A 20661-nucleotide genomic window follows, 5' to 3' on the forward strand; every position below is an offset into this window, starting at 1 on the left:
GTTCAATATGGTAGTGCACGTACGTTATAAGTGTTATCAGGAAGTGAGTTTACTTTCGAAATTTTCAAGTGTTTTCTAGAGAAGTTTACAGAATACATAGCTGTGTTGTGTAGGCTGCGAAATATTCACCAAATGCGCGTAGTAATGGCGTGAGCATCAATCGACAAAATGGCTGGAATAGTATATAAAGTGGTACTACTGCTGTTGTACTGTTTCTCAACACTGTCAATAACACTGTGTATTATGTGTAGGTATATGTGCCACGGAGCGAGTGCGTTTACACTAGATTTCGGCTGGTTTGGCAGTAAACTTGCCAGATTTTTGGATTTCTCCGTAGACCTACAGATTTGTTTCACTTCCACGGATAGAAAAATCAGTAAGCTAAATCTACGTATTTTTGGATTTTTCAACATATTTACGGGAAGCTACGGATTTTTTCAGTTTTCTATCCCAAAAAGAACAAGTTTAATATGTTTAAAGGGAATTCTCCCGCAATTCGAACCCATTTGACGAACCCAAATCGAGTCTCTAGTGACTATGAAATTATGACCTTTTGACAATAGATTATTTACACAAATTTTCACTTTTAATTCAAAATCCTACCAAGAAGAAGAAATGAGTAGAAATCCGTAGAATCTACGGATTCACACGAAATAGTTCTGGCGTCTCTGACAGTGAAAAAACTATAAAACTAAGATTTTTGTCTGAGCTTGCTCATATTTTCAATTTTAAATGCTATCTTTTATAATATCGTCTTTTCTGGCTTTTAGAAGGGGTTTTGACGATTCTGAGCTCAATTTGGGATCATTTTCTATTTTGGCCTTTTCTGGCCATTAGAAGAGGTTTTTGGCGATTCTGAGCTCAATTTGGGATCATTTTCTATTTTGGCCTTTTCTAGCCTTTAGAAGAGGTTTTTGACGATTCTGGGATCAATTTGGGATCATTTTCTATTTTGGCCTTTTCTGGCCTTTCGAAGGGGTTTTTGGCGATTCTGAGCTCAATTTGGGATCATTTTCTATTTTGGCCTTTTCTGGCCTTTAAAAGAGGTTTTTGGCGATTCTGAGCTCAATTTGGGATCATTTTCAATTTTGGCCTTTTCTGGCCTTTAGAAGGGGTTTTTGACGATTCTGAGCTCATTTTGGGATCTTTTTCTTTTTTGGCCTTTTCTGGCTTTTAGAAGAGGTTTTTGGCGATTCTGAGCTCAATTTGGGATCATTTTCTATTTTGGCCTTTTCTGGCCTTTAGAAGGGGTTTTTGGCGATTCTGAGCTCAATTTGGGATCATTTTCTATTTTGGCCTTTTCTGGCCATTAGAAGAGGTTTTTGGCGATTCTGAGCTCAATTTGGGATCATTTTCTATTTTGGCATTTTCTGGCCTTTAGAAGGGGTTTTTGGCGATTCTGAGCTTAATTTGGGATCATTTTCTATTTTGGCCTTTTCTGGCCTTTAGGAGAGGTTTTCGGCGATTCTGAGCTCAAATTGGGATCATTTTCTTTTTGGCCTTTTCTGGCCATTAGAAGAGGTTTTTGGCGATTCTGAGCTCAATTTGGGATCATTTTCTATTTTGGCCTTTTCTGGCCATTAGAAGAGGTTTTTGGCGATTCTGAGCTCAATTTGGGATCATTTTCTATTTTGGCATTTTCTGGCCTTTAGAAGGGGTTTTTGGCGATTCTGAGCTTAATTTGGGATCATTTTCTATTTTGGCCTTTTCTGGCCTTTAGAAGAGGTTTTTGGCGATTCTGAGCTCAAATTGGGATCATTTTCTATTTTGGCCTTTTCTGGCCATTAGAAGAGGTTTTTGGCGATTCTGAGCTCAATTTGGGATCATTTTCTATTTTGGCATTTTCTGGCCTTTAGAAGGGGTTTTTGGCGATTCTGAGCTTAATTTGGGATCATTTTCTATTTTGGCCTATTCTGGCCTTTAGAAGAGGTTTTTGGCGAATCTGAGCTCAAATTGGGATCATTTTCTATTTTGGCCTTTTCTAGCCTTTAGAAGAGGTTTTTGACGATTCTGGGATCAATTTGGGATCATTTTCTATTTTGGCCTTTTCTGGTCTTTAGAAGGGGTTTTTGGCGATTCTGAGCTCAATTTGGGATCATTTTCTATTTTGGCATTTTCTGGCCTTTAGAAGGGGTTTTTGGCGATTCTGAGCTTAATTTGGGATCATTTTATATTTTGGCCTTTTCTGGCCTTTAGAAGAGGTTTTTGGCGATTCTGAGCTCAAATTGGGATCATTTTCTATTTTTGCCTTTTCTGGCCTTTAGAAGAGGTTTTTGGCGATTCTGAGCTCAATTTGGGATCATTTTCTATTTTGGCCTTTTCTGGCCTTTAGAAGCACTTTTCGGCGATTATGAGCTCAATTTGGGATCATTTTCTATTTTGGCTTTTCTGGCCTTTAGAAGGGGTTTTTGGCGATTCTGAGCTTAATTTGGGATCATTTCCTATTTTGGCCTTTTCTGGCCTTTAGAAGCACTTTTCGGCGATTCTGAGCTCAATTTGGGATCATTTCCTATTTTGGCCTTTTCTGGCCTTTAGAAGCACTTTTCGGCGATTCTGAGCTTAATTTGGGATCATTTTCTATTTTGGCCTTTTCTGGCCTTTAGAAGAGGTTTTTGGCGATTCTGAGCTCAAATTGGGATCATTTTCTATTTTGGCCTTTTCTGGCCTTTAGAAGAGGTTTTTGGCGATTCTGAGCTCAATTTGAGATCATTTTCTATTTTGACATTTTCGGGCCTTTAGAAGAGGTTTTTGGCGATTCTGAGCTCAATTTGGGATCATTTTCTATTTTGGCCTTTTCTGGCCTTTAGAAGAGGTTTTTGGCGATTCTGAGCTTAATTTGGAATCGTTTTCTATTTTGGCCTTTTCTGGCCTTTAGAAAAGGTTTTTGGCGATTCTGAGCTTAATTTGGGATCGTTTTCTATTTTGGCCTTTTCTGGCCTTTAGAAGCACTTTTCGGCGATTATGAGCTCAATTTGGGATCATTTTCTATTTTGGCTTTTCTGGCCTTTAGAAGGGGTTTTTGGCGATTCTGAGCTTAATTTGGGATCATTTCCTATTTTGGCCTTTTCTGGCCTTTAGAAGCACTTTTCGGCGATTCTGAGCTCAATTTGGGATCATTTCCTATTTTGGCCTTTTCTGGCCTTTAGAAGCACTTTTCGGCGATTCTGAGCTTAATTTGGGATCATTTTCTATTTTGGCCTTTTCTGGCTTTTAAAAGAGGTTTTTGGCGATTCTGAGCTCAATTTGAGATCATTTTCTATTTTGACATTTTCGGGCCATTAGAAGAGGTTTTTGGCGATTCTGAGCTCAATTTGGGATCATTTTCTATTTTGGCATTTTCTGGCCTTTAGAAGGGGTTTTTGGCAATTCGCAGCTTAATTTGGGATTATTTTCTATTTTGGCCTTTTCTGGCCTTTAAAAGGGGTTTTTGGCGATTCTGAACTCAATTTGGGATCATTTTCTATTTTGGCCTTTTCTGGCCTTTAGAAAGGGTTTTTGACGATTCTGAGCTCAATTTGGGATCATTTTCTATTTTGGCCTTTTCTGGCTTTTAGAAGAGGTTTTTGGCGATTCTGAGCTCAATTTGGGATCATTTTCTATTTTGGCCTTTTCTGGCCTTTAGAAGGGGTTTTTGACGATTCTGAGCTCAATTTGGGATCATTTTCTATTTTGGCATTTTTTGGCCTTAAGAAGGGGTTTTTGGCGATTCTGAGCTTAATTTGGGATCATTTTCTATTTTGGCCTTTTCTGGCCTTTAGAAGGGGTTTTTGGCGATTCTGAGCTCAATTTGGGATCATTTTCTATTTCGGCATTTTCTGGCCTTTAGAAAGGGTTTTTGACGATTCTGAGCTCAATTTGGAAGCATTTTCTATTTTGGCCTTTTCTGGCCTTTTCTTGCCTTTAGAAGGGGTTTTTGACGATTCTGAGCTCAATTCGGGATCATTTTCTATTTTGGCCTTTTCTGGCCTTTAGAAGGGGTTTTTGGCGATTCTGAGCTTAATTTGGGATCATTTTCTATTTTGGCCTTTTCTGGCCTTTAGAAGGGGTTTTTGACGATTCTGAGCTCAATTTGGGATCATTTTCTATTTTGGCATTTTCTGGCCTTTAGAAGGGGTTTTTGGCAATTCGGAGCTTAATTTGGGATCATTTTCTATTTTGGCCTTTTCTGGCCTTTAGAAGGGGGTTTTGGCGATTCTGAGCTCAATTTGGGATCATTTTCTTTTTTTGCCTTTTCTGATCTTTAGAAGGGGTTTTTGGCGATTCTGAGCTTAATTTGGGATCATTTTCTATTTTGGCCTTTTCTGGCCTTTAGAAGGGGTTTTTGGCGATTCTGAGCTCAAATTGGGATCATTTTCTATTTTGGCCTTTTCTGGCCTTTAGAAGGGGTTTTTGGCAATTCGCAGCTTAATTTGGGATTATTTTCTATTTTGGCCTTTTCTGGCCTTTAAAAGGGGTTTTTGGCGATTCTGAGCTCAATTTGGGATCATTTTCTTTTTTTGCCTTTTCTGGCCTTTAGAAGGGGTTTTTAGCGATTCTGAGCTCTATTTGGAATCATTTTCTATTTTGGCCTTTTCTGGCCTTTAGAAGGGGTTTTTGACGATTCTGAGTTCAATTTGGGATCATTTTCTATTTTGGCACTTTCTGGCCTTTAGAAGGGGTTTTTGACGATTCTGAGCTCAATTTGGGATCATTTTCTATTTTGGCCTTTTCTGGCCTTAAGAAGGGGTTTTTGACGATTCTGAGCTCAATTTGGGATCATTTTCTATTTTGGCCTTTTCTGGCTTTTAAAAGAGGTTTTTGGCGATTCTGAGCTCAATTTGGGATCATTTTCTATTTTGGCATTTTCTGGCCTTTAGAAGGGGTTTTTGACGATTCTGAGCTTAATTTGGGATCATTTTCTATTTTGGCCTTTTCTGGCCTTAAGAAGGGGTTTTTGACGATTCTGAGCTCAATTTGGGATCATTTTCTATTTTGGCCTTTTCTGGCTTTTAAAAGAGGTTTTTGGCGATTCTGAGCTCAATTTGGGATCATTTTCTATTTTGGCATTTTTTGGCCTTAAGAAGGGGTTTTTGGCGATTCTGAGCTTAATTTGGGATCATTTTCTATTTTGGCCTTTTCTGGTCTTTAGAAGAGGTTTTTGGCGATTCTGAGCTCAATTTGGGATCATTTTCTATTTTGGCCTTTTCTGGCCTTTAGAAGAGGTTTTTGACGATTCTGAGCTCAATTTGGGATCATTTTCTATTTTGGCCTTTTCTGGCCATTAGAAGTGGTTTTTGGCGATTCTGAGCTCAATTTGGGATCATTTTCTATTTTGGCATTTTCTGGCCTTTAGAAGAGGTTTTTGACGATTCTGAGCTCAATTTGGGATCATTTTCTATTTTGGCCTTTTCTGGCTTTTAAAAGAGGTTTTTGGCGATTCTGAGCTCAATTTGGGATCATTTTCTATTTTGGCATTTTCTGGCCTTTAGAAGGGGTTTTTGGCGATTCTGAGCTCAATTTGGGATCATTTCCTATTTTGGCCTTTTCTGGCCTATAGAAGCACTTTTAGGCGATTCTGAGCTCAATTTGGGATCATTTTCTATTTTGGCCTTTTCTGGCTTTTAAAAGAGGTTTTTGGCGATTCTGAGCTCAATTTGGGATCATTTTCTATTTTGGCATTTTCTGGCCTTTAGAAGGGGTTTTTGACGATTCTGAGCTCAATTTGGGATCATTTTCTATTTTGGCCTTTTCTGGCCTTTAGAAGGGGTTTTTGGCGATTCTGAGCTCAATTTGGGATCATTTCCTATTTTGGCCTTTTCTGACCTTTAGAAGCACTTTTCGGCGATTCTGAGCTCAATTTGGGATCATTTTCTATTTTGGCCTTTTCTGGCCTTTAGAAGGGGTTTTTGGCGATTCTGAGCTCAATTTGGGATCATTTCCTATTTTGGCCTTTTCTGGCCTTTAGAAGCACTTTTCGGCGATTCTGAGCTCAATTTGGGATCATTTTCTATTTTGGCCTTTTCTGGCTTTTAAAGGAGGTTTTTGGCGATTCTGAGCTCAATTTGGGATCATTTTCTATTTTGGCATTTTCTGGCCTTTAGAAGGGTTTTTGACGATTCTGAGCTCAAAATGGGATCATTTTCTATTTTGGCCTTTTCTGGCCTTTAGAAGGGGTTTTTGGCGATTCTGAGCTCAATTTGGGATCATTTTCTATTTTGGCCTTTTCTGGCCTTTAGAAGAGGTTTTTGACGATTCTGGGATCAATTTGGGAACATTTTCTATTTTGGCCTTTTCTGGTCTTTAGAAGGGGTTTTTGGCGATTCTGAGCTCAATTTGGGATCATTTTCTATTTTGGCCTTTTCTGGCCTTTAGAAGAGGTTTTTGGCGATTCTGAGCTCAATTTGGGATCATTTTCTATTTTGGCCTTTTCTGGCCTTTAGAAGGGGTTTTTGACGATTCTGAGCTCAATTTGGGATCATTTTCTATTTTGGCATTTTTTGGCCTTAAGAAGGGGTTTTTGGCGATTCTGAGCTTAATTTGGGATCATTTTCTATTTTGGCATTTTTTGGCCTTAAGAAGGGGTTTTTGGCGATTCTGAGCTTAATTTGGGATCATTTTCTATTTTGGCCTTTTCTGGTCTTTAGAAGAGGTTTTTGGCGATTCTGAGCTCAATTTGGGATCATTTTCTATTTTGGCCTTTTCTGGCCTTTAGAAGAGGTTTTTGACGATTCTGAGCTCAATTTGGGATCATTTTCTATTTTGGCCTTTTCTGGCCATTAGAAGTGGTTTTTGGCGATTCTGAGCTCAATTTGGGATCATTTTCTATTTTGGCATTTTCTGGCCTTTAGAAGGGGTTTTTGACGATTCTGAGCTCAATTTGGGATCATTTTCTATTTTGGCCTTTTCTGGCTTTTAAAAGAGGTTTTTGGCGATTCTGAGCTCAATTTGGGATCATTTTCTATTTTGGCATTTTCTGGCCTTTAGAAGGGGTTTTTGGCGATTCTGAGCTCAATTTGGGATCATTTCCTATTTTGGCCTTTTCTGGCCTATAGAAGCACTTTTAGGCGATTCTGAGCTCAATTTGGGATCATTTTCTATTTTGGCCTTTTCTGGCTTTTAAAAGAGGTTTTTGGCGATTCTGAGCTCAATTTGGGATCATTTTCTATTTTGGCATTTTCTGGCCTTTAGAAGGGGTTTTTGACGATTCTGAGCTCAATTTGGGATCATTTTCTATTTTGGCCTTTTCTGGCCTTTAGAAGGGGTTTTTGGCGATTCTGAGCTCAATTTGGGATCATTTCCTATTTTGGCCTTTTCTGACCTTTAGAAGCACTTTTCGGCGATTCTGAGCTCAATTTGGGATCATTTTCTATTTTGGCCTTTTCTGGCCTTTAGAAGGGGTTTTTGGCGATTCTGAGCTCAATTTGGGATCATTTCCTATTTTGACCTTTTCTGGCCTTTAGAAGCACTTTTCGGCGATTCTGAGCTCAATTTGGGATCATTTTCTATTTTGGCCTTTTCTGGCTTTTAAAAGAGGTTTTTGGCGATTCTGAGCTCAATTTGGGATCATTTTCTATTTTGGCATTTTCTGGCCTTTAGAAGGGTTTTTGACGATTCTGAGCTCAAAATGGGATCATTTTCTATTTTGGCCTTTTCTGGCCTTTAGAAGGGGTTTTTGGCGATTCTGAGCTCAATTTGGGATCATTTTCTATTTTGGCCTTTTCTGGCCTTTAGAAGAGGTTTTTGACGATTCTGGGATCAATTTGGGATCATTTTCTATTTTGGCCTTTTCTGGTCTTTAGAAGGGGTTTTTGGCGATTCTGAGCTCAATTTGGGATCATTTTCTATTTTGGCCTTTTCTGGCCTTTAGAAGAGGTTTTTGGCGATTCTGAGCTCAATTTGGGATCATTTTCTATTTTGGCCTTTTCTGGCCTTTAGAAGCACTTTTCGGCGATTATGAGCTCAATTTGGGATCATTTTCTATTTTGGCCTTTCCTGGCCTTTAGAAGGGGTTTTTGACGATTCTGAGCTCAATTTGGGATCATTTTCTATTTTGGCCTTTTCTGGCCTTTAGAAGGGGTTTTTGGCGATTCTGAGCTCAATTTGGGATCATTTTCTATTTCGGCATTTTCTGGCCTTTAGAAAGGGTTTTTGACGATTCTGAGCTCAATTTGGAAGCATTTTCTATTTTGGCCTTTTCTGGCCTTTTCTTGCCTTTAGAAGGGGTTTTTGACGATTCTGAGCTCAATTCGGGATCATTTTCTATTTTGGCCTTTTCTGGCCTTTAGAAGGGGTTTTTGGCGATTCTGAGCTTAATTTGGGATCATTTTCTATTTTGGCCTTTTCTGGCCTTTAGAAGGGGTTTTTGACGATTCTGAGCTCAATTTGGGATCATTTTCTATTTTGGCATTTTCTGGCCTTTAGAAGGGGTTTTTGGCAATTCGGAGCTTAATTTGGGATCATTTTCTATTTTGGCCTTTTCTGGCCTTTAGAAGGGGGTTTTGGCGATTCTGAGCTCAATTTGGGATCATTTTCTTTTTTTGCCTTTTCTGATCTTTAGAAGGGGTTTTTGGCGATTCTGAGCTTAATTTGGGATCATTTTCTATTTTGGCCTTTTCTGGCCTTTAGAAGGGGTTTTTGGCGATTCTGAGCTCAAATTGGGATCATTTTCTATTTTGGCCTTTTCTGGCCTTTAGAAGGGGTTTTTGGCGATTCTGAGCTCAATTTGGGATCATTTTCTTTTTTTGCCTTTTCTGGCCTTTAGAAGGGGTTTTTAGCGATTCTGAGCTCTATTTGGAATCATTTTCTATTTTGGCCTTTTCTGGCCTTTAGAAGGGGTTTTTGACGATTCTGAGTTCAATTTGGGATCATTTTCTATTTTGGCACCTTCTGGCCTTTAGAAGGGGTTTTTGACGATTCTGAGCTCAATTTGGGATCATTTTCTATTTTGGCCTTTTCTGGCCTTAAGAAGGGGTTTTTGACGATTCTGAGCTCAATTTGGGATCATTTTCTATTTTGGCCTTTTCTGGCTTTTAAAAGAGGTTTTTGGCGATTCTGAGCTCAATTTGGGATCATTTTCTATTTTGGCATTTTCTGGCCTTTAGAAGGGGTTTTTGACGATTCTGAGCTCAATTTGGGATCATTTTCTATTTTGGCATTTTTTGGCCTTAAGAAGGGGTTTTTGGCGATTCTGAGCTTAATTTGGGATCATTTTCTATTTTGGCCTTTTCTGGTCTTTAGAAGAGGTTTTTGGCGATTCTGAGCTCAATTTGGGATCATTTTCTATTTTGGCCTTTTCTGGCCTTTAGAAGAGGTTTTTGACGATTCTGAGCTCAATTTGGGATCATTTTCTATTTTGGCCTTTTCTGGCCATTAGAAGTGGTTTTTGGCGATTCTGAGCTCAATTTGGGATCATTTTCTATTTTGGCATTTTCTGGCCTTTAGAAGGGGTTTTTGACGATTCTGAGCTCAATTTGGGATCATTTTCTATTTTGGCCTTTTCTGGCTTTTAAAAGAGGTTTTTGGCGATTCTGAGCTCAATTTGGGATCATTTTCTATTTTGGCATTTTCTGGCCTTTAGAAGGGGTTTTTGGCGATTCTGAGCTCAATTTGGGATCATTTCCTATTTTGGCCTTTTCTGGCCTATAGAAGCACTTTTAGGCGATTCTGAGCTCAATTTGGGATCATTTTCTATTTTGGCCTTTTCTGGCTTTTAAAAGAGGTTTTTGGCGATTCTGAGCTCAATTTGGGATCATTTTCTATTATGGCATTTTCTGGCCTTTAGAAGGGGTTTTTGACGATTCTGAGCTCAATTTGGGATCATTTTCTATTTTGGCCTTTTCTGGCCTTTAGAAGGGGTTTTTGGCGATTCTGAGCTCAATTTGGGATCATTTCCTATTTTGGCCTTTTCTGACCTTTAGAAGCACTTTTCGGCGATTCTGAGCTCAATTTGGGATCATTTTCTATTTTGGCCTTTTCTGGCCTTTAGAAGGGGTTTTTGGCGATTCTGAGCTCAATTTGGGATCATTTCCTATTTTGGCCTTTTCTGGCCTTTAGAAGCACTTTTCGGCGATTCTGAGCTCAATTTGGGATCATTTTCTATTTTGGCATTTTTTGGCCTTAAGAAGGGGTTTTTGGCGATTCTGAGCTTAATTTGGGATCATTTTCTATTTTGGCCTTTTCTGGCCTTTAGAAGGGTTTTTGACGATTCTGAGCTCAATTTGGGATCATTTTCTATTTTGGCCTTTTCTGGCCTTTAGAAGGGGTTTTTGGCGATTCTGAGCTCAATTTGGGATCATTTTCTATTTTGGCCTTTTCTGGCCTTTAGAAGAGGTTTTTGACGATTCTGGGATCAATTTGGGATCATTTTCTATTTTGGCCTTTTCTGGTCTTTAGAAGGGGTTTTTGGCGATTCTGAGCTCAATTTGGGATCATTTTCTATTTTGGCCTTTTCTGGCCTTTAGAAGAGGTTTTTGGCGATTCTGAGCTCAATTTGGGATCATTTTCTATTTTGGCCTTTTCTGGCCTTTAGAAGCACTTTTCGGCGATTATGAGCTCAATTTGGGATCATTTTCTATTTTGGCTTTTCTGGCCTTTAGAAGGGGTTTTTGGCGATTCTGAGCTTAATTTGGGATCATTTCCTATTTTGGCCTTTTCTGGCCTTTAGAAGCACTTTTCGGCGATTCTGAGCTCAATTTGGGATCATTTCCTATTTTGGCCTTTTCTGGCCTTTAGAAGAGGTTTTTGGCGATTCTGAGCTCAAATTGGGATCATTTTCTATTTTTGCCTTTTCTGGCCTTTAGAAGCACTTTTCGGCGATTCTGAGCTCAATTTGGGATCATTTTCTATTTTGGCCTTTTCTGGCTTTTAAAAGAGGTTTTTGGCGATTCTGAGCTCAATTTGGGATCATTTTCTATTTTGGCCTTTTCTGGCCTTTAGAAGAGGTTTTTGGCGATTCTGAGCTCAAATTGGGATCATTTTCTATTTTGGCCTTTTCTAGCCTTCAGAAGAGGTTTTTGACGATTCTGGGATCAATTTGGGATCATTTTCTATTTTGGCCATTTCTGGTCTTTAGAAGGGGTTTTTGGCGATTCTGAGCTCAATTTGGGATCATTTTCTATTTTGGCATTTTCTGGCCTTTAGAAGGGGTTTTTGGCGATTCTGAGCTTAATTTGGGATCATTTTCTATTTTGGCCTTTTCTGGCCTTTAGAAGAGGTTTTTGGCGATTCTGAGCTCAAATTGGGATCATTTTCTTATTTTGCCTTTTCTGGCCTTTAGAAGAGGTTTTTGGCGATTCTGAGCTCAATTTGGGATCATTTTCTATTTTGGCCTTTTCTGGCCTTTAGAAGCACTTTTCGGCGATTATGAGCTCAATTTGGGATCATTTTCTATTTTGGCTTTTCCGGCCTTTAGAAGGGGTTTTTGGCGATTCTGAGCTTAATTTGGGATCATTTCCTATTTTGGCCTTTTCTGGCCTTTAGAAGCACTTTTCGGCGATTCTGAGCTCAATTTGGGATCATTTCCTATTTTGGCCTTTTCTGGCCTTTAGAAGCACTTTTCGGCGATTCTGAGCTTGATTTGGGATCATTTTCTATTTTGGCCTTTTCTGGCCTTTAGAAGAGGTTTTTGGCGATTCTGAGCTCAAATTGGGATCATTTTCTATTTTGGCCTTTTCTGGCCTTTAGAAGAGGTTTTTGGCGATTCTGAGCTCAATTTGAGATCATTTTCTATTTTGACATTTTCGGGCCATTAGAAGAGGTTTTTGGCGATTCTGAGCTCAATTTGGGATCATTTTCTATTTTGGCCTTTTCTGGCCTTTAGAAGAGGTTTTTGGCGATTCTGAGCTTAATTTGGGATCGTTTTCTATTTTGGCCTTTTCTGGCCTTTAGAAGAGGTTTTTGGCGATTCTGAGCTCAATTTGGGATCGTTTTCTATTTCGGCCTTTTCTGGCCTTTAGAAGCACTTTTCGGCGATTATGAGCTCAATTTGGGATCATTTTCTATTTAGGCTTTTCTGGCCTTTAGAAGGGGTTTTTGGCGATTCTGAGCTTATTTTGGGATCATTTCCTATTTTGGCCTTTTCTGGCCTTTAGAAGCCCTTTTCGGCGATTCTGAGCTCAATTTGGGATCATTTCCTATTTTGGCCTTTTCTGGCCTTTAGAAGCACTTTTCGGCGATTCTGAGCTTAATTTGGGATCATTTTCTATTTTGGCCTTTTCTGGCTTTTAGAAGAGGTTTTTGGCGATTCTGAGCTCAATTTGAGATCATTTTCTATTTTGAGATTTTCGGGCCATTAGAAGAGGTTTTTGGCGATTCTGAGCTCAATTTGGGATCATTTTCTATTTTGGCATTTTCTGGCCTTTAGAAGGGGTTTTTGGCAATTCGCAGCTTAATTTGGGATTATTTTCTATTTTGGCCTTTTCTGGCCTTTAAAAGGGGTTTTTGGCGATTCTGAGCTCAATTTGGGATCATTTTCTATTTTGGCCTTTTCTGGCCTTTAGAAAGGGTTTTTGACGATTCTGAGCTCAATTTGGGATCATTTTCTATTTTGGCCTTTTCTGGCTTTTAGAAGAGGTTTTTGGCGATTCTGAGCTCAATTTGGGATCATTTTCTATTTTGGCATTTTCTGGCCTTTAGAAGGGGTTTTTGACGATTCTGAGCTCAATTTGGGATCATTTTCTATTTTGGCATTTTTTGGCCTTAAGAAGGGGTTTTTGGCGATTCTGAGCTTAATTTGGGATCATTTTCTATTTTGGCCTTTTCTGGCCTTTAGAAGGGGTTTTTGGCGATTCTGAGCTCAATTTGGGATCGTTTTCTATTTTGGCCTTTTCTGGCCTTTAGAAGAGGTTTTTGGCGATTCTGAGCTTAATTTGGGATCGTTTTCTATTTTGGCCTTTTCTGGCCTTTAGAAGCACTTTTCGGCGATTATGAGCTCAATTTGGGATCATTTTCTATTTTGGCTTTTCTGGCCTTTAGAAGGGGTTTTTGGCGATTCTGAGCTTATTTTGGGATCATTTCCTATTTTGGCCTTTTCTGGCCTTTAGAAGCCCTTTTCGGCGATTCTGAGCTCAATTTGGGATCATTTCCTATTTTGGCCTTTTCTGGCCTTTAAAAGCACTTTTCGGCGATTCTGAGCTCAATTTGGGATCATTTTCTATTTTGGCCTTTTCTGGCTTTTAGAAGAGGTTTTTGGCGATTCTGAGCTCAATTTGAGATCATTTTCTATTTTGAGATTTTCGGGCCATTAGAAGAGGTTTTTGGCGATTCTGAGCTCAATTTGGGATCATTTTCTATTTTGGCATTTTCTGGCCTTTAGAAGGGGTTTTTGGCAATTCGCAGCTTAATTTGGGATTATTTTCTATTTTGGCCTTTTCTGGCCTTTAAAAGGGGTTTTTGGCGATTCTGAGCTCAATTTGGGATCATTTTCTATTTTGGCCTTTTCTGGCCTTTAGAAAGGGTTTTTGACGATTCTGAGCTCAATTTGGGATCATTTTCTATTTTGGCCTTTTCTGGCTTTTAGAAGAGGTTTTTGGCGATTCTGAGCTCAATTTGGGATCATTTTCTATTTTGGCATTTTCTGGCCTTTTGAAGGGGTTTTTGACGATTCTGAGCTCAATTTGGGATCATTTTCTATTTTGGCATTTTTTGGCCTTAAGAAGGGGTTTTTGGCGATTCTGAGCTTAATTTGGGATCATTTTCTATTTTGGCCTTTTCTGGCCTTTAGAAGGGGTTTTTGGCGATTCTGAGCTCAATTTGGGATCATTTTCTATATCGGCATTTTCTGGCCTTTAGAAAGGGTTTTTGACGATTCTGAGCTCAATTTGGAAGCATTTTCTATTTTGGCCTTTTCTGGCCTTTTCTTGCCTTTAGAAGGGGTTTTTGACGATTCTGAGCTCAATTCGGGATCATTTTCTATTTTGGCCTTTTCTGGCCTTTAGAAGGGGTTTTTGGCGATTCAGAGCTTAAGTTGGAATCATTTTCTATTTTGGCCTTTTCTGGCCTTTAGAAGGGGTTTTTGGCAATTCGGAGCTTAATCTGGGATCATTTTCTATTTTGGCCTTTTCTGGCCTTTAGAAGGGGTTTTTGGCGATTCTGAGCTCAATTTGGGATCATTTTCTTTTTTTGCCTTTTCTGATCTTTAGAAGGGGTTTTTGGCGATTCTGAGCTTAATTTGGGATCATTTTCTATTTTGGCCTTTTCTGGCCTTTAGAAGGGGTTTTTGGCGATTCTGAGCTCAATTTGGGATCATTTTCTTTTTTTGCCTTTTCTGATCTTTAGAAGGGGTTTTTGGCGATTCTGAGCTTAATTTGGGATCATTTTCTATTTTGGCCTTTTCTGGCCTTTAGAAGGGGTTTTTGGCGATTCTGAGCTCAAATTGGGATCATTTTCTATTTTGGCCTTTTCTGGCCTTTAGAAGGGGTTTTTGGCGATTCTGAGCTCAATTTGGGATCATTTTCTTTTTTTGCCTTTTCTGATCTTTAGAAGGGGTTTTTGGCGATTCTGAGCTTAATTTGGGATCATTTTCTATTTTGGCCTTTTCTGGCCTTTAGAAGGGGTTTTTGGCGATTCTGAGCTCAAATTGGGATCATTTTCTATTTTGGCCTTTTCTGGCCTTTAGAAGGGGTTTTTGACGATTCTGAGCTCAATTTGGGATCATTTTCTATTTTGGCATTTTCTTGCCTTTAGAAGGGGTTTTTGGCAATTCGGAGCTTAATTTGGGATCATTTTCTATTTTGGCCTTTTCTGGCCTTTAGAAGGGGTTTTTGGCGATTCTGAGCTTAATTTGGGATCATTTTCTATTTTGGCCTTTTCTGGCCTTTAGAAGGGGTTTTTGGCGATTCTGAGCTCAATTTGGGATCATTTTCTATTTTGGCCTTTTCTGGCTTTTAAAAGAGGTTTTTGGCGATTCTGAGCTCAATTTGGGATCATTTGCTATTTTGGCATTTTCTGGCCTTTAGAAGGGGTTTTTGACGATTCTGAGCTCAATTTGGGATCATTTTCTATTTTGGCCTTTTCTGGTCTTTAGAAGAGGTTTTTGGCGATTCTGAGCTCAATTTGGGATCATTTTCTATTTTGGCCTTTTCTGGCCTTTAGAAGAGGTTTTTGACGATTCTGAGCTCAATTTGGGATCATTTTCTATTTTGGCCTTTTCTGGCCATTAGAAGTGGTTTTCGGCGATTCTGAGCTCAATTTGGGATCATTTTCTATTTTGGCATTTTCTGGCCTTTAGAAGGGGTTTTTGACGATTCTGAGCTCAATTTGGGATCATTTTCTATTTTGGCCTTTTCTGGCTTTTAAAAGAGGTTTTTGGCGATTCTGAGCTCAATTTGGGATCATTTCCTATTTTGGCCTTTTCTGGCCTATAGAAGCACTTTTCGGCGATTCTGAGCTCAATTTGGGATCATTTTCTATTTTGGCATTTTTTGGCCTTAAGAAGGGGTTTTTGGCGATTCTGAGCTTAATTTGGGATCATTTTCTATTTTGGCCTTTTCTGGTCTTTAGAAGAGGTTTTTGGCGATTCTGAGCTCAATTTGGGATCATTTTCTATTTTGGCCTTTTCTGGCCTTAAGAAGAGGTTTTTGACGATTCTGAGCTCAATTTGGGATCATTTTCTATTTTGGCCTTTTCTGGCCATTAGAAGTGGTTTTCGGCGATTCTGAGCTCAATTTGGGATCATTTTCTATTTTGGCATTTTCTGGCCTTTAGAAGGGGTTTTTGACGATTCTGAGCTCAATTTGGGATCATTTTCTATTTTGGCCTTTTCTGGCTTTTAAAAGAGGTTTTTGGCGATTCTGAGCTCAATTTGGGATCATTTTCTATTTTGGCATTTTCTGGCCTTTAGAAGGGGTTTTTGGCGATTCTGAGCTCAATTTGGGATCATTTCCTATTTTGGCCTTTTCTGGCCTATAGAAGCACTTTTCGGCGATTCTGAGCTCAATTTGGGATCATTTTCTATTTTGGCATTTTCTGGCTTTTAAAAGAGGTTTTTGGCGATTCTGAGCTCAATTTGGGATCATTTTCTATTTTGGCATTTTCTGGCCTTTAGAAGGGGTTTTTGACGATTCTGAGCTCAATTTGGGATCATTTTCTATTTTGGCCTTTTCTGGCCTTCAGAAGCACTTTTCGGCGATTCTGAGCTCAATTTGGGATCATTTTCTATTTTGGCCTTTTCTGGCCTTTAGAAGGGGTTTCCAGCGATTCTGAGCTCAATTTGGGATCATTTCCTATTTTGGCCTTTTCTGGCCTTTAGAAGCACTTTTCGGCGACTCTGAGCTCAATTTGGGATCATTTCCTATTTTGGCCTTTTCTGGCCTTTAGAAGCACTTTTCGGCGATTCTGAGCTCAATTTGGGATCATTTTCTATTTTGGCCTTTTCTGGCCTTTAGAAGGGGTTTTTGGCGATTCTGAGCTCAATTTGGGATCATTTTCTATTTTGGCCTTTTCTGGCCTTTAGAAGGGGTTTTTGGCGATTCTGAGCTCAATTTGGGATCATATTCTTTTTTTGCCTTTTCTGGCCATTAGAAGAGGTTTTTGGCGATTCTGAGCTCAATTTGGGATCATTTTCTATTTTGGCATTTTCTGGCCTTTAGAAGGGGTTTTTGACGATTCTGAGCTTAATTTTGGATCATTTTCTATTTTGGCATTTTCGGGCCATTAGAAGAGGTTTTTGACGATTCTGAGCTCAATTTGGGATCATTTTCTATTTTGGCATTCTCTGGCCTTTAGAAGGGGTTTTTGGCAATTCGGAGCTTAATTTGGGATCATTTTCTATTTTGGTCTTTTCTGGCCTTTAGAAGGGGTTTTTGACGATTCTGAGCTTAATTTTGGATCATTTTCTATTTTGGCATTTTCGGGCCATTAGAAGAGGTTTTTGGCGATTCTGAGCTCAATTTGGGATCATTTTCTTTTTTTGCCTTTTCTGGCCATTAGAAGAGGTTTTTGGCGATTCTGAGCTCAATTTGGGATCATTTTCTATTTTGGCATTTTCTGGCCTTTAGAAGGGGTTTTTGAAGATTCTGAGCTTAATTTTGGATCATTTTCTATTTTGGCATTTTCGGGCCATTAGAAGAGGTTTTTGACGATTCTGAGCTTAATTTGGGATCGTTTTCTATTTTGGCCTTTTCTGGCCTTTAGAAGAGGTTTTTGGCGATTCTGAGCTCAATTTGGGATCATTTTCTATTTTGGCCTTTTCTGGCCTTTAGAAGGGGTTTTTGACGATTCTGAGCTCAATTTGGGATCATTTTCTATTTTGGCCTTTTCTGGCCTTAAGAAGGGGTTTTTGACGATTCTGAGCTCAATTTGGGATCATTTTCTATTTTGGCCTTTTCTGGCTTTTAAAAGAGGTTTTTGGCGATTCTGAGCTCAATTTGGGATCATTTTCTATTTTGGCATTTTCTGGCCTTTAGAAGGGGTTTTTGACGATTCTGAGCTCAATTTGGGATCATTTTCTATTTTGGCATTTTTTGGCCTTAAGAAGGGGTTTTTGGCGATTCTGAGCTCAATTTGGGATCATTTTCTATTTTGGCCTTTTCTGGTCTTTAGAAGAGGTTTTTGGCGATTCTTAGCTCAATTTGGGATCATTTTCTATTTTGGCCTTTTCTGGCCTTTAGAAGAGGTTTTTGACGATTCTGAGCTCAATTTGGGATCATTTCCTATTTTGGCCTTTTCTGGCCTTTAGAAGCACTTTTCGGCGATTCTGAGCTTAATTTGGGATCATTTTCTATTTTGGCCTTTTCTGGCTTTTAGAAGAGGTTTTTGGCGATTCTGAGCTCAATTTGAGATCATTTTCTATTTTGAGATTTTCGGGCCATTAGAAGAGGTTTTTGGCGATTCTGAGCTCAATTTGGGATCATTTTCTATTTTGGCATTTTCTGGCCTTTAGAAGGGGTTTTTGGCAATTCGCAGCTTAATTTGGGATTATTTTCTATTTTGGCCTTTTCTGGCCTTTAAAAGGGGTTTTTGGCGATTCTGAGCTCAATTTGGGATCATTTTCTATTTTGGCCTTTTCTGGCCTTTAGAAAGGGTTTTTGACGATTCTGAGCTCAATTTGGGATCATTTTCTATTTTGGCCTTTTCTGGCTTTTAGAAGAGGTTTTTGGCGATTCTGAGCTCAATTTGGGATCATTTTCTATTTTGGCATTTTCTGGCCTTTTGAAGGGGTTTTTGACGATTCTGAGCTCAATTTGGGATCATTTTCTATTTTGGCATTTTTTGGCCTTAAGAAGGGGTTTTTGGCGATTCTGAGCTTAATTTGGGATCATTTTCTATTTTGGCCTTTTCTGGCCTTTAGAAGGGGTTTTTGGCGATTCTGAGCTCAATTTGGGATCATTTTCTATTTCGGCATTTTCTGGCCTTTAGAAAGGGTTTTTGACGATTCTGAGCTCAATTTGGAAGCATTTTCTATTTTGGCCTTTTCTGGCCTTTTCTTGCCTTTAGAAGGGGTTTTTGACGATTCTGAGCTCAATTCGGGATCATTTTCTATTTTGGCCTTTTCTGGCCTTTAGAAGGGGTTTTTGGCGATTCAGAGCTTAAGTTGGAATCATTTTCTATTTTGGCCTTTTCTGGCCTTTAGAAGGGGTTTTTGGCAATTCGGAGCTTAATCTGGGATCATTTTCTATTTTGCCTTTTCTGGCCTTTAGAAGGGGTTTTTGGCGATTCTGAGCTCAATTTGGGATCATTTTCTTTTTTTGCCTTTTCTGATCTTTAGAAGGGGTTTTTGGCGATTCTGAGCTCAATTTGGGATCATTTTCTATTTTAGCCTTTTCTGGCTTTTAGAAGGGATTTTTGGCGATTCTGAGCTTAATTTGGGACAATTTTCTATTTTGGCCTTTTCTGGCCTTTAGAAGGGGTTTTTGACGATTCTGAGCTCAATTTGGGATCATTTTCTATTTTGGCATTCTCTGGCCTTCAGAAGGGGTTTTTGGCAATTCGGAGCTTAATTTGGGATCATTTTCTATTTTGGCCTTTTCTGGCCTTTAGAAGGGGTTTTTGACGATTCTGAGCTCAATTTGGGATCATTTTCTATTTTAGCCTTTTCTGGCTTTTAGAAGGGATTTTTGGCGATTCTGAGCTTAATTTGGGACAATTTTCTATTTTGGCCTTTTCTGGCCTTTAGAAGGGGTTTTTGACGATTCTGAGCTCAATTTGGGATCATTTTCTATTTTGGCATTCTCTGGCCTTCAGAAGGGGTTTTTGGCAATTCGGAGCTTAATTTGGGATCATTTTCTATTTTGGCCTTTTCTGGCCTTTAGAAGGGGTTTTTGACGATTCTGAGCTCAATTTGGGATCATTTTCTATTTTGGCATTCTCTGGCCTTCAGAAGGGGTTTTTGGCAATTCGGAGCTTAATTTGGGATCATTTTCTATTTTGGCCTTTTCTGGCCTTTAGAAGGGGTTTTTGACGATTCTGAGCTCAATTTGGGATCATTTTCTATTTTGGCATTCTCTGGCCTTCAGAAGGGGTTTTTGGCAATTCGGAGCTCAATTTGGGATCATATTCTATTTTGGTCTTTTCTGGCCTTTAGAAGGGGTTTTTGGCGATTCTGAGCTCAATTTGGGATCATTTTCTATTTTGGCCTTTTCTGGCCTTTAGAAGGGGTTTTTGGCGATTCTGAGCTCAATTTGGGATCATTTTCTTTTTTTGCCTTTTCTGACCTTTAGAAGGGGTTTTTGGCGATTCTGAGCTCAATTTGGGATCATTTTCTATTTTGGCATTTTCTGGCCTTTAGAAGGGGTTTTTGACGATTCTGAGCTTAATTTTGGATCATTTTCTATTTTGGCATTTTCGGGCCATTAGAAGAGGTTTTTGGCGATTCTGAGCTCAATTTGGGATTATTTTCTTTTTTTGCCTTTTCTGGCCATTAGAAGAGGTTTTTGGCGATTCTGAGCTCAATTTGGGATCATTTTCTATTTTGGCATTTTCTGGCCTTTAGAAGGGGTTTTTGGCGATTCTGAGCTTAATTTGGGATCATTTTCTATTTTGGCCTTTTCTGGCCTTTAAAAGCACTTTTCGGCGATTCTGAGCTTAATCTGGGATCATTTTCTATTTTGGCCTTTTCTGGCCTTTAGAAGGGGTTTTTGACGATTCTGAGCTCAATTTGGGATCATTTTCTATTTTTGCCTTTTCTGGCCTTTAGAAGGGGTTTTTGGCGATTCTGAGCTTAATTTGGGATCATTTTCTATTTTGGCCTTTTCTGGCCTTTAGAAGGGGTTTTTGACGATTCTGAGCTCAATTTGGGATCATTTTCTATGTTGGCATTCTCTGGCCTTTAGAAGGGGTTTTTGGCAATTCGGAGCTTAATTTGGGATCATTTTCTATTTTGGCCTTTTCTGGCCTTTAGAAGGGGTTTTTGACGATTCTGAGCTCAATTTGGGATCATTTTCTATTTTGGCATTCTCTGGCCTTCAGAAGGGGTTTTTGGCAATTCGGAGCTTAATTTGGGATCATTTTCTATTTTGGTCTTTTCTGGCCTTTAGAAGGGGTTTTTGGCGATTCTGAGCTCAATTTGGGATCATTTTCTATTTTGGCCTTTTCTGGCCTTTAGAAGGGGTTTTTGGCGATTCTGAGCTCAATTTGGGATCATATTCTTTTTTTGCCTTTTCTGGCCATTAGAAGAGGTTTTTGGCGATTCTGAGCTCAATTTGGGATCATTTTCTATTTTGGCATTTTCTGGCCTTTAGAAGGGGT

Source organism: Wyeomyia smithii, chromosome 1, assembly GCF_029784165.1.
Source record: "Wyeomyia smithii strain HCP4-BCI-WySm-NY-G18 chromosome 1, ASM2978416v1, whole genome shotgun sequence".
NCBI lineage: Eukaryota > Metazoa > Arthropoda > Insecta > Diptera > Culicidae > Wyeomyia > Wyeomyia smithii.